The sequence below is a fragment of the Lemur catta genome, chromosome 5 (genome assembly GCF_020740605.2).
Source record: "Lemur catta isolate mLemCat1 chromosome 5, mLemCat1.pri, whole genome shotgun sequence".
Classification (NCBI taxonomy): Eukaryota; Metazoa; Chordata; class Mammalia; order Primates; family Lemuridae; genus Lemur; species Lemur catta.
Genome location: NC_059132.1, coordinates 87,277,259 through 87,291,964, shown reverse-complemented (window position 1 = coordinate 87,291,964; position 14,706 = coordinate 87,277,259). Strand labels below are relative to the sequence as shown.

At 37.7% G+C, this 14,706-nt stretch overlaps 1 long non-coding RNA gene across 1 annotated transcript in view; it reads right to left on the bottom strand.

Annotated features, from left to right (window-relative positions):
* The window catches only part of LOC123637701, a 160,799-nt gene that overhangs the window by 80,287 nt on the left and 65,806 nt on the right, over positions 1–14,706 (bottom strand). Inside the window, exons 2-3 of the long non-coding RNA XR_006735031.1 lie at positions 7,472–7,642; positions 7,078–7,399 (exon numbers count right to left, since the gene is read on the bottom strand). This is a non-coding gene — a long non-coding RNA (uncharacterized LOC123637701). The remainder of the gene's footprint in view (positions 1–7,077; positions 7,400–7,471; positions 7,643–14,706) is intronic.

Here is a 14,706-nt window from a genome sequence, read left to right as displayed (position 1 = left end):
GAAGAATGATGTGTTTTCATGCCTGCTAATGCAGCATCCATTCTTCATCCCACACATCAAGGACTATTTTCGACTTTTAAGTCTTACTATTTAAGAAATACATTTCATAAGGCCATAGGTTGCATAGATCATGATTCCTTTGGTATTCAGGGATTAAGTAAGTTAAAACCTTCTGGAAAGCATCCGCCATTCTAGATGACAGTAAGAGTATTCATGATTCATGGTAGGAGGCCAAAATATCAACATCAGTAGTTTGGAAGAAGTTGATTCCAATCTTCATGGATGACATTGGGGGATTCAAGACTTCAGTGGAGGAAGTAACTGCAGATGTAGTGGAAATAGCAAGAGAACTAGAATTAGAGCCTGAAGATGTAACTGAATTTCTGCAATCTCATGATAAAACTTGAACAGATGAGGAGCTGCTTCTTATGTATGAGCAAAGAAAGTGGTTTCTTGAGATGGAACCTACTTCTAGTGATGATGCTGTGAACATTGTTGAAAGGATAGAAAAGGATTTATAATATTACATAAACTTAGTTGATAAAGCAGTGGCATGGTTTAAGAGGACTGACAGAAGTTCTACTGCGGTAAAAATGCTATCACACAGCATTGCATACTACAGAGAAATCTTTTGTGAAAGGAAGAGTCAGTGTGGCAAACTTCATTGTTGTCTTATTTTAAGAACCTGCCACAGCCACCACAACCTTCAGCAACCACCACCCTGATCAGTCAATACCCATTAACATCAAGGCAAGACCCTCCACCAGAAAAAGATTACGACTCACTAAAGGCTCACATGATTGTTAGCATTTTTTAGCAATGAAGTATTTTTTAGCTAAGGTATGTACATTTTTTTTTAGACATAATGCTATTGCACATACAAGAGACTACAGTATAGTGCAAACATAAGTTTTATATGCACTGGGAAAACAAAATATTTACTTTATGGTGATATTCATTTTATTGTGGTGGTCTATAATTGAACTCTCAATATCTTCAAGGTATGACTGTACATAATTAATTGCTTTGTGACACTCCACTACAGCCCCACTTCTTTATTATGGATCTGGAATTGTTATGTTCCATTCTAATGTCTTCACCCTTTGGAAATAGACTAGCACAATGCCATATACCTCTGCATAGAAGAAGTCTCCCTGGGTAAGAAAAACATCTTCAAAGAGGAAACTAAGCCCACTGAGGCTTACTCACAGAGACTGGAGAAATACCAACCTTGGTGCCTCCACACTTGAGCTTGGAATTTGAAAACAGTGAATATTCCTGTAGTCAGGGATAGGTAAGGCAGTTTCTATGATCTGGAAGAAGGTTGGGAGCTAGGAAAGATCTGTATGATAGAACACAAGACAGTGAGCAAGCCATGTGTTGTAATTAAGATTATCCAATTTATATCACCCCAGATTTATGAGCACTGGAGCACAAAGGCAGAGACTGTGTCTGTTTTGCTCACCAATAAATCTCTAACCCTAGCATAATGCTTGGCATAAAGAAATCACCCCATAAATGTTTGTCAAATAATGAGGGAATGAATATTTTCTCATGACATCACTAAAATTTTATTTAAACAGAATAGCCTTGTATAGACGGGCCATGGAGATTAGGGAAGGGATTTGAACCCACATTTGATCTACAGTATTAAGGAGGAGCAATATCTGTCCCCCTGCCCAGTCTCCAGCCCTGAATTAAGTTAGAGTGAGCAGCATAGCAGTCATAGGCAACATTCTTTCAATAAAATATAAGTTCGTGGAGAAAAATTGAGATGCCTATAGTCCAATCATTTCCTCCCACCAGAATATTCTCCTTCTCTTGTCAATTTTAAAGATTCTAATTTTTCTACTCACGTAGGAAAGCCATTTATTTATAATTTAGTATATCAGAGTATTGAAAAATTACCAGTGTTTTGCTTTTATTTGCTGTAGATCCATCAGAACTAAATGAAATATATCCCTCCCCTTCCCTGAAGAACAGAAGCCAGACATTTAATTTATCCTTCTAATATTTGGGTTTTCCTTGACCTCAGAGGAAAGGAGGAAGGCTTTTCAGTGTGATAGTTGCAAAGGAGACATCTGTCAGGTCTTTACCTGTGTAGACAATTTGGTTTCCAATGTCTGCTCAAGAATTTTCCAACTAGTGCCCCAAAAACATGTTTTGTTTTGTTTGTTTGGCATGTATTCAAAAAGTTGTGAATTAGCTGCAGGGGAGAGAAACCAACAGGATTGTTCAATGAGAGACAAAGGAGCTAGAGTTCTTTTTCTTTCTTTTTGGTAATAAAAAATGTATATATTTAAGGTATATAACATAAGGTTTTGATAGACATATATAGTGAACTGAATAGTACAGTCAAGCTAATTAACACATCCATCTCTTCATTTAGTTACCATTTTTCATATGTGTGTGAATACTTAAGATCTACTCTCTTATTAAATTTCCATTATACAACATATTATGGTTAACTATAGTCCCTATGCTGTACACTAGATCTCTATAACTTATTCGTCTATAATTGAAACTGAGTACCCTTTTACCACATCTCTCCATTTTCCCTTCCCCCGTCCCTAGCAACCACTTTTCTCCTCTCTGATACTATGAATTCAACTTTTTTATATTCCACATATAAGTGAGATTATGCAGCATTTTTCTTTCTGTGTCTAGCTTATTTCAGTAAGCATTATGTACTCCAGTTTTATCCATGTGGTCCCAGATGGCAAGACTCCCTTCAATTTTTAAAGTCAAGTAATATTCCATTGTACATGTGTGTAGATACATAGATAAATATACACCTATGACATATTTTTTATCCATTCATCAACAGCTAGTTATTTTCATATCTTGGTTATTGTGCATGATGCTGCAATGAATCTGGAAATGTAGATATCTCTTTGAGATACTGATTTTATTTCCTTGGTTATGTACCCAGAAGTGGGATTTGCTGAACCATATGGTAGTTCTATCTTTGATATTTTGAGAAACCTCCACACTATTTTCTATAATGCCTGTACCAATTTATATTATCACCAACAATGTATAAGTCTCTTTATTTCCACAGCCTTGCCAATATTTATTATCTTTTGTCTTTTTAATAATAGCCATCTTAACAGATGTGAGGTGATATCTCATTGTGGTTTAAATTTGAATTTCCCTGATGATTAGTGATGTTGAGCACCTTTTCATATACCTATTGGCAATCTGTATTCCTTCTGTGGAAAAATGTCTTTTCAAGTCTTTTGCCCATTTTTTAATCAGGTTATTTGGTTTTTTGCTGTTGAGTTATATGAGTCCCCTATATATTTTAGATACCAACCCTATATCGGATATATGGTTTAAAATATTTTCTCCCAATACATAGATTGCCTTTTCATTTTATTGATATTTTCCCTTTGCTATGCAGAGCTTTTTTAATTTGATGTAATCCCACTTGCTTATTTTTGCTTTGTTGTCTGTCTCTGTTTGCAGATGAAATGACACTATATGTAGAATAACAGCCTAAAGACTCCATTAAAAAAATTGTTAGAACTAATAAATAAATTCAGTAAAGTTGCAGGACACAAAATTAACATAAAAATCAGTAGCATTTCTTTACACCAATAGCAAACCATCCAAAACGGCAATCAAGAAGACAATCCCTGTTATGATAGCATCAAAAAGAATAAAGTACTTAGGAATAAATTAACCAAGGAGGTAAAAGACTTGTTCACTAAAACTGTAAAACATCAATGAAGGCAATTGCAGACACAAATAAGTAGAAAGATACCCCATGTTCATGGATTAGAAGAATTAATATTGTTAAAATGTCCAAACTACCCAAAGTGATCTACAGATTCAATGCAATTCCTATCAAATTCCAATGACATTTTTCAAAGATATAGCAGAAAACAATCCTATAAAATTCATATGGAACCATAAATGACTCCAACTAGACAAAGTAATCTTTAAAAAGGAGAATAAAGTAGGAGGCATCACACTTCCTGATTTCATATTATATTACAAACCTATAGTAATTAAAAGAGTATGGTACTAGGATAAAACAGACACATTGACCAATGGAACAGAATACAGAGCCCAGAAATAAACCCAGGCTTATGTGGTCACCTAAGGTTCAACAAGGGTGCCAAGAGTATGCAATGGGGAAAGGATAGTCTCTGTGTAGGAAACAGCCTGTGCATGGCAAGAGTGATGCCATCCTGAAGCCAAACCACCATGATGACTGATGTTTGACTCTTGCATACTAAGGTGTTCTGCAGCAAGGTCTTTAAACAATACCCTTAGCAGAGATCAACTCCCATAATGAAACAATGCCTAGCACAGATAACCCCTCATAGAGACACTTATCTAAGCTCCCCAGTGGTCATGAGTTTCACAAGAAAGTCTGAGACGTGACCAGCTGCACATGTTTTAGCAAAATAGCTTGCTATATAAAAGATAATTTTTGGTGGGCAGTACAGGGATCCACTGTCTCACAACTCTATTCCCTATTAAATGTTTCTTTCTGAGAAACGAATTTGTCAGCCTCTTTCTTCAGCCTCTCAACTTTCTCAGCCTTTGGGGGCAGGTTTGCATATATCTGCTCCCCACAGAACACTCTTCAATAATTGGTGTTGGGAAAACTGGATATTCACATGCCAAAGAATGAAATTGGACCTTTATCTTACACTATACAGAAAAATCAATTCAAAATGGATTAAAGACATAAGACCTGAAGTCATAAAACTCCTAGAAGAAAATATAGGAAAAAATTTCCTTTCTTGACATTAGCCTTGGCCGTGATTTTTGGGATATGACACCAAAAACAAAGGCAATAAGAGCTCAAGTTCTTGTCAAGGCACTGATCAGTACCTGGAGAACCCAAATTCCCATGGAACCAGGGCTTCCTTCCCTTGGGAGGGCAAATTCAGCTCCTCATGACTTTGCTAGGTAGCAGCTGGCATTCCCAGACAATACCCTGCATAGCTGCTGTTTACTCCAGACTGCTTGGTATCTAAGCTAAATTCTTTATTCCCTGCATCCAGATCATTTCTCACACTTGCATTACAAGGTAAAGTATCAGTATGTATAGTTCTTCCCCAGAAACATGTCCAGCAGTCTCACCCTCGCTCCAGCCTGCTCCTTTTATGGGGGATGAAAGGCCAGGAAACTGCATGCCTATTTTTCTTGACCCTTAGCTTTTGTAAACTCTGCTCCCCATAATAGCTTATTTCGTAATCCCCTTCATGTGACACTCTAGTCTATATATTTATTTACCTTGACATAAGTCCCTGTTGCCTGCATTTAAAAATTGTGTGGTTTTACATGAAAATCTGGATTGCCAGTGTGTCTTAAAATAGCCTACATTCCCAAGTGGCAGCAAACTACTAGAGCTAAGAAGCCAGTGGCCCACTATTTCTTGAATTTAAGCTTCAGCTGTCATTTAGCATCATGCTTGCTCTGTGATTTACCTGACAGTAGAGTAAGAGGAATGTGAATTATTTCTGGGACTCATAGCTCTACCCTATACTTACTCCCACACACACTCATTTGATACCTGTCCGGTCCCTGCAGGTCGTGAGGTGTTACAATGCTGATCTAAATCCACTAAGAGATGTAACCAATTGTCTAAAGAGAAAAGTGAAAGGAGACCTTGTGTTTTAAGTATAGGTGAAGGAACCACCCTGAGGAATGGAAAATAGGAGAGAGTTTATGTTTTCCCTAGAAAAGGACCTGTGACTATGGGAAGGAACATTGCCAGCAGACACTGCGGCAGCTCACCCTGAGCAGCAATTCCAGAGAGGCACTGAAGGACCAGCCTTCCACAAGGCATTACACGGAGCCAGGAATGGAGGTCAGAAGACACCGTTCAGGACTGCAGAAGTGTTCTATATAACCCAAAATAAGGAGCTCTAAAAACTGACTAATATTGGGCTTCCCACCCACAGTGGTGACACTTAAGTGATATTTAATTATGCCATGGATAAAGAGGCCTATCCCTGCACCAGATATCTCCCATGTGCTCATCCAGAGCCACTCTCCCCTCTTCTCCATTTCGGTGTCTACTCCTGAGCAGCTGACTTATGAATGACATCAGTAGGCTCCCAAGTTCTCTGGCTTCCAGATGAGTTCAGTTAATGGGGACCGCAGGTGGTTTTGTGAAGAAGAGTGGGGGCTACCTCTCAGCAAGATCATCTCAAACTAGAGATACATCCCCATGCAAAGATCACTGGTTTTCCCAAAGTAGCTAAAGCTACACCAGTCTCTCTCAGTTCTGCACGCCCGAGGATGGCAACAACTCTGCTTCTCCAACCCCCAGGTAACTACATCACTCCCTGAGGTTCCTCTATGCCACACACCTTCTTAAACAGATCATTTTAAATGAATGAAGAAACCCTCGTTGGATTAACCTAATTCAAATATGCCATCTGTTTCCTCCTGAGACCCTGATGGATACAACCTCAATATAAAGGAACAGTTCACATTTGTCCCACTAAGAAAAGCAGCATGATGGTAGCAGGAATAGCAGGGATGAGATCAGAAGCTGGCGATTCAAAGAGATGACCCCCAAATCTGAAACAAAAGCAGCTTCACCTGGGATCATACGGCTTCATACCCAGAGCACACACTTACTTATGGTGGAAGCTATAAGCTATATTAGCATCAAAGATTCTTCCTTTGTATTTAAATTAAGCATTTAAAACATAGAACTCTATTCAATAAGAAGATCCAAATAGTAATTGCCAACTAAGGGAGAAAAAAAAAGAGAGGGAAACAGAAAAGGAGATATTTTATATAGAGAGAAAAAGACCCAGAACTACAAAGAAAAAGAAATGCAAAGAATACAGCAAATACAGTTTATACTTCTAATAGGATGGGGCCAGGGATTCTCTGGTTTTGGCTGGTGAAAGTGTTCTACTATATTATACATAGTGGTTGTGGGCTTAAGGTGAAACTTGGGCTTTGAGGTTTTGTCTACGGTCACACAGACATTGAGCAGGCAATGCTGAATCCAGGATCCAGACAGGTTAATACACACCTGGAAAAAGGGATATTTCCCCACTGATGACTGAAATACTTGAGAAGGGTCCAGGAACCTACCTAGCTTTAGGCTCAAAGAGCATGAATGTGGCACAAGAAGACCCAAGCCGTGTCTTCTCTCTGGGTCTATTTTCCTCACGGGTGGTGCTTCCAAGCCATGGCTTTACAGCTGTTCCTTTGTTCACATGTTGGGCATCAGATCCTCCCCTGCACAGTGGAAGTCTTGAGGTCAGGTCATCTAGTGTGGTGGATTGTTCATAAACAGCATGGAGCACTGGAGAAGTTAAAACTGTAATTGTGTAAGGGACTTGTCTTTGTGAAGGTGTAAGAAAGAGCTGGCAAAAGAAGATGTAGCCACAGGAAGGTCAACAGTCTGGTTACCCTGAAAATAGAAAGTGGAGCATGTGAGTCATTGCACCAGCGTACAGTTGGGGCATTCTTCATGACTACTCACCCAGAGCTACTGCACAGAGATAATATGTGGGCTTGGAACTGGAGCATCTCACACAGCACCTTCCACATTCAAGATAGGACTTGTAGTCATGATTCACAGATGAATAATCAGAGGGTCCATGGAGCCAGTTCTCACTGGATCAGTCTTTGGGCTTCAAACTTCACAAAGAATCTGTAACATTTTTCCAGAATTTAAAGGTATAAAACTCAGTATGAATCACAAACATCATATTTGTGCTGTGGTTGCATGATGAAAGAATCCAACTTTTATGTTAAGATAAAGCCTCTTGGAATTGATTCAACGGCTGGGATTAATTCAGGAACTTTTCCACAACTTTGGAAAAGCATTTATCCATCATTCCCCACTGGTTGCTCATTGCCCCAGGGAATGTTAATACCCCAACAACCCCAATTTTGGGCTTTCTCTGTGTCCCACACTGTGCCATCAGAGAGGCCTGAGAGCCAAAAGCAAAAGTCACACAATACATACCTAATGCATGTTGATGTCAGCAAAATGTGAGTCAAAGCCTATGTAAATCCCGCTAGTTCCTCTAGCTGTAGTTCAGATCAGAAGTGAGCCCAAGAGGATATGAGAAAGTACCCGGGGTATCTGGTATACAAGATATCTCAGAAAACCCAATTCATAAGAAGTATGCTTAACAAACGTGGAATTAGAGCCGGAAGAATCAAACAGACTTACAGTATATTTGGTTCTAACTGCAAAAGACCTTGAAGAATTGGATTTGCTTCAGCATAACACACATGTTTCTAAAAAACAGGATATTTCTGTCCATGAAAAGTAGTTTTCCCTTTATTGATCGCTAGATAATCATACATTTTAGCTATATTGATTCTGAATTTTTATATCTTTTTTTGTATTTTATTTAACTTTTGAATAGATGATACATTCAAAAATCAAAAAGTCCAAAAGCAACTATTTTGGAAAACTAAACTGAACATCTACATATCCTGTGACCCAAAAATTCCTTTCACGATACATATTTAACAGGAATATGCATTCATTACCAAAAGACATATATGAGACTTTTTGTCACAGTACTATGCATAATAACTCTGTCAAATACTGCTCCCCCCCCAAAATAACACCGAATTATCTGTTCAGAAGACAAAGTTGAGTGTATTGCTTATTACTTATTGATAAAGGAGAGCATTATCATGCCAGAGTTTTAGTAGCATATGGTGGGGGGATTTGTGGTGTTCGAGCTTGGTTTAAGGTGGGTCTTTCAATGTAGGATGCTTGCTTATAAATTGGTAAGTATTAATACATAAAAGTTTAGAATTGATGGACACAAACAGGCAAGTATTTTGAGGTGAAGCTTCCCAAGATTCTTAGAAAGCAAACCATCCTTTGGTGCTATCTATTGAAAAGTCGAACAGTCTGATGTTTGCTTAAATGGGATTTTTGGTAAGTTTCTTAAACAATAAAGTTACCTGCAACTTGTACCTACCTGGTCAAAAGTTTCCTGAAATACTTACGTTAAAATAAACAGTAAATTCTAGAAGGTTTAGGTCAGAGATCAGCAGACTACAGTCTGTGGGGCAAATCTAGCCCTCTACCTGTTTTTGCAAATAAAGTTTGGAACAGAGTCAAGCCCTGTCTTTCTGTCTGGCTGCTTTCCTGCCACACACCCTCCTGTTATCTGATTCTCTTGGTGTCCCGTGCCTTTCCCTATCTTTGTGGTACTTTATGGCTCTATTAATTGTGGGCAATGAATAGTAATGCAAATTATTCTTGTCTGTAGATACACAAATAAATTTTGTCAGCTGGAGATGTAACTGATTATTGCCCTGTGGATATTGGCTCATTTTGCATCTATTAGCTAACTCATTTCAGCATTCCTCATTGCCTGTATATGTTTCTGTTCTTTGAATTCTCTTTGAAGTGATTGTTTTTTTAATATCTATATTAGTCAGGGCTCTCCAGAGAATCAGAATCAACAGGAGACATATATTATGGAGGTTGAGAAGTCCCGCAGTCAGCCATCTGCATGCTGGACGTCAGGAAAGCTGGTCCTGTATTCAGGGTTCATTCAGGGGTGCCAATGATGTAAATCCCAATCTGAAGGCCAAAGAAGATGAGGTGAAATGTTCCAGCTCAAGCAGTTGGGCAGGAAAATAAGGAGCAAACTCCTCCTTCCTCTGCTTTTTCTTCTACTGAGGCCCTCAACTGACTGTATTAAATGTGATAACCACTCACAGTGGTGAGGACAATTTCCTTTACTCAATCTACTGATTCAAATGCTGATCTTATCCTAACACCTTCACAGACACACCCAGAGAAGTAACCTGGGCCAGTGAAGTTGACACACAAAATGTAACCATCACTACCAGTTCCCTCATTAATTGATGAATTAAATAAAATCTTTGACACATATGTATTGTACATTTGTATGAGAATTAGGATTTTGCCTCTTTTTAAAGATTGATTTTTAACAGGAGCGAGCAGCCCTGACAGTAGCTGTCACTGGGGAGCAGGTAGTGGCTGGAGCACACCTGAACAGGCGGCTGAGGTGCAGGTCATGTTCTACTTCTAGATCCAGGTGCCGACTGTCATGGTTCAGTCTACGGCTGGACTTTGAAGTGTTGCCCCAGTTCTTGGGCTCCTGGCTTGGAGGAATTGTGAGCCTCGGCCCGAGCGACAGAGAGGGATGACAGACGTTCAGCAAGTACGTGTGAAGAATTTGTTGCGAGTAAAGTTTAAGGGTACAAAGTGAAAGTACATTTCCTAAGGGGAAATGGGTCTGTCTCCGAGAGCGGAGAAGACACTGTCTACTTCTATGTTTTTCCTTTTATATGCTAGTAGTTTAAGTAAAGATTAGCTGTAATTATCCATAACTGTATGTCACTGTTTGGGGGACTGAATTCTTTCCAGGTATGGACATGATTTAAAGGTTATGTTCCAGGAACCGTTTATAGTGTTCTTCCATTTCCTGGTGGTCAGAGTTCCATGGCCTAATTACCGCATTCTTTAAGACCAAAGTAACCATTCTTTCTTTTTTATTTTTCTGCAACCATTTTCTCCTTTTTGTTTTTCTATAACTGCTTTCTCCTTCCCGTTTTTCTGATTTCCTTTACCTCTCGCTTTTTTTTTTCCTGTCCGTAACACTGATTACACAGATGGACACTTTGAGCTGTGGACTAAGCTCTCTGCAATTTTCTGAATATATGTTGTATGTCAATGAAAAGCTCATTTTTAAATAAATAAACAAATAAAACAGCAAAAGGTATACAGTGAAATCTCTCCTCCCAGCTAACCACTTCCCACCTCAGCATTAGCCACTATTATTAGGTATTTTTACATATCATTCCAGACTTTTATAAAGCATACACAAGGAAATAAGGATACAGATTCTTATTCCCTCAACACTTTTTTACACAAAAGATAGCATGGAAGATATGACATACACTCTGTTCTGTGCCTTTTATTTTTCACTGAACAATGAATCTTGGGGATCTCTTCTTATCAGTACATGGAGCTCCCCCATTCTTTATTACAGCTCCATTGTATTTCATTAAATGGATGTGCCACACTTTATTTAACCATCCCACTCTATTGATGGGCATTTGGATTGTTTCTAATCTTTTGCTTCACAGAAACATATTGAGCTCCTAGATAATAATAAGAAGAAAAAGAAAGGAAGGGAGAGGAGAAAAAGAGATGGAAATCAAGATTGAGAATGGGTTGTCAGTGGCACAAAGGCCTGAGCTCTTGTAGGGGTGAGGATCGCCTAAGATTGGGCTGGGTGGCCCTGACATCAAAGATCAACTATTTTCCTTCTAAATTTTGCCCTCCACCAGCCTTGACATTTTTCTTTAAAAGGTTACCTATTTTAACAAAGAGAAGTCAACAAACTTATTGCCTCTTACCTAGTGAGGCTGGATAGTATGCATATGTTGAACATATTGGGGTTTATAAAACAATGATTCAAATATTGGAGGCTTCCTCAATTCTAATAAAGATAAGAAGAGCTGATTCCAAACAGCTAGTATTTTATTTCCAGGTATGAAATGCTAACAGTCTCTCTAGCTTACTGCTTCTCTTTCACTAAAGCAAAGAGATCTACTTGCTCAGTGGGCCACAAGAGATTGTGATTACCGAAGCCACTGCCCAGCAGAATGACAAGCACAATTTATAATTCTCCCTTATTTTTGTATCCCTCCAGTATTAAAATCCCTTTCTGCCTTTTCCTAACCAAAATTTATTTTATCAAGGAAGCACCATGTTCTTTCAGGTCTAGAGAAGCCCACTATGAACTGGAAAAGACAAAAAACGATTGTTCTCATTTGCACAACTGCTTGGAAAGAAAATGAGATTACTGGCATCAAGGGAAAATTTAAATTTTTCCCCAGGCAAGAAGAATTGACTTCCTGTCCTCAAGATGAAGGTAGTAAAGAATTTACTGCTAGACCTAGATAAAAGAAAATAAGGAGCCTAATAAAGCCAGGCAATTTAAACACATACATTCACATGCACCCAGAAATTCTATGTGATATGATTTATGCAAATGTGTTAATTCATAATTAAAAGTTAATTGGGATCATTTTAATGGCCTTTTCTTCCTCTTAGACTGCCTCAGTGGCAGACCCCTGTCACATCAATTGTGGGTGCTAATATATCAGTTCCAATGATTTTATCATCTTAAAAATAACTTAGCCACTGCAGAGGCTGCCTTGGGGAGCTCAGTCTCCAGGGAGGAAGCCATCTAACAGTCAGTCCATTCTGATCTCCCCGTTATTGACATGCAGAAAAAGAAACATTCACTTTTAATAATAGGGCTCTCTTTCATGCAAAGATAGTAGAGGATTTCTAGGAATAAATAATTCATGCTCCTCCAAGCTCCCTGAGAATAAATTTGTTCCTTTTCTGTTTTGTTTTTCTTCAAGATATGACATCTTAGGAAGAAGAGGCTGGGGGAAAGAAAGCACTTTCTGCTTCTGTGGATATAAACACACTGAGTGTTTCATTCCCTAGTGCAACAAAACCTCAAGATCAACAGACAAGAGCTGAAAACCTTTTCCCACCAGACAGACACAGTGCCGTCTAAATGTTCTCTCAAAAGATAGCATTTCATAAACAGTCTCAACAAAGGGATGTCAGTTTTTCCTTTAGGTGCATGTACAATATCACTTTATATTAAAAAAAAAAGACCACGACCAAATCCAACATAAAATTAATTACATTTAATTGATCACATTGGCTAGCTGGTTGTAACTCCAGCCTTATTTTCAAAAGGTTCTATATTCTTTATCCGTTTCATTTCACTTGTCATTAAAAGAAAAAATGATTGTAGTTTCCGAATATACTGTCTACTGGTGGTTCTCAAACTTTAGCATATGTGAGAATTACCAAAGACATTTAATTAAATACAGATTCCTAGGCACTGCCCCTCAAAGTTTCTGTTTACTTTGTCTAGTGTAAGGTCTACATAATTCTGATTTACTTAAGCCACGGTTTGAGAAATATGACACTCTAATACAAATTATTCACATTAACTATAATGAAATTATTCACATGTATTCTAATGAAATAGAATGTGACTTTATAGTATATATAAGAATCTCCTCCCTGACCTGATTTCATTGATCATTTCTTAGGACTGACACCATTGATCCCTGTGTGCCCTTCAGTAGACTGTTCCTTTGAAGGAAATTACATATCTATATTATCTGAGTGAGGCTATGGAGCCATAATTCTTGATAAAACTGAAGCAGGAATAGAGAAATACCATAAAATCTGAGCTCCTAGGATATTAGTTCAAAAATTGGGGCGGGGAGGAGAAGCAACAGGTTCATTAAAAAGCTGATCAAAGCTATACACAATTTTCCAAGAAAAAAGCACATCCACGTAAATTTTACACCATTTTGGTAGGTTCACAGACCTCAGAACTTCTATCCTAACCTAATGTGTCCCTAGCTCCATGAACCTCAAGTCTAAAAACATGAAAAAAATTACACTAACATGCACTATAACTAAATTGTGTAAAAACAGTGATAAAGAAAAAAAAAATCTTAAAAGCAGCCAGATTGGAAAGAAACATTATGGAAGAGAAAAAATATATAAGAATGAAAGTAGGGTTCTCTTCAGAAACAATGCAAGCCAGAATATAATGAAGCAATATATTTAAAGTACTGAAAGAAAAATAAAAGTCAACCTAGAATTCTATACCCAAAAAGAAAAGCAAAATAAAAAATTCAGATATACAAAAGCTGATCATCACCAGATCTTCACTATAAGAAATATTAAAGAAAGTCATTCAGACAGAAGGAAAAGGACATCAGACAGAAATCTGAATCTACACGAAGGAATGAAGAGTGTCAGAAATGAGAAATATGTAACTAAATGTAAAGGATCTCTTTTCTTAGTTTTTAAAGTCTTTTAAAAATTGACTGATTAAAGCAAAAATAATAACAATGTGTTATGGAGTTTATAACCTATATAGAAGTAAAATGTATAGCAATAACAACACAAAGGCCAAGAGACTGGAAATGGAAGCATGCTGTTGTAAAAAGTTTCTTATACATACAAAGGGGTTTCATATCACTTGAGGGTAGACTGAGACAAGCTAAAGATGTATACTATAAACCATGAAACAACCAAAATTATAAAACTACAAATTAGAGCTAGTAAGCCAACAAAGGAGATAAAATGGAAACTGTTACAGACACTCAATCCAAAAGAAGGCAGAAAAGAACAAAGAGCAAATGGAACAAAGAGAAAACAAACAGCAAGATAGTAGATTTTAAGTCAACTATGTCAATAAATGGATTAAACATCTCAATTAAAAGGGAGAAATGGTCAAATTGGATTTTTTAAAAAGCAAAATCCAATTATATGATTGCTACAAGAAACCCACTTTAAAAATAAGAACAAAAATAGGTTAAAAGAGCTGGAGCCCATTCTACCAAATGAAGTATCACAAGAATGGACAAACAAGCACTACATGTATTCATCATCAAATTGGTATTAACTGATCAACACTTATATGCACATATAGCAATAACATACATCCAATGTAGGGCAGATGGGAGAGGGGAGGAAGGGATGGGTATATACACACCTAATGGATGCAGTGCATACTGTCCGAGGAATGGACCCTCTTGAAGCTCTGACTTGGATGGGGCAAAGGCAATATACATAACCTAAACATTTGTACCCCCATAACATGCTGAAATAAAAAGAAAATTAAAAAAAAGAATGGAAAAAGATATACAATG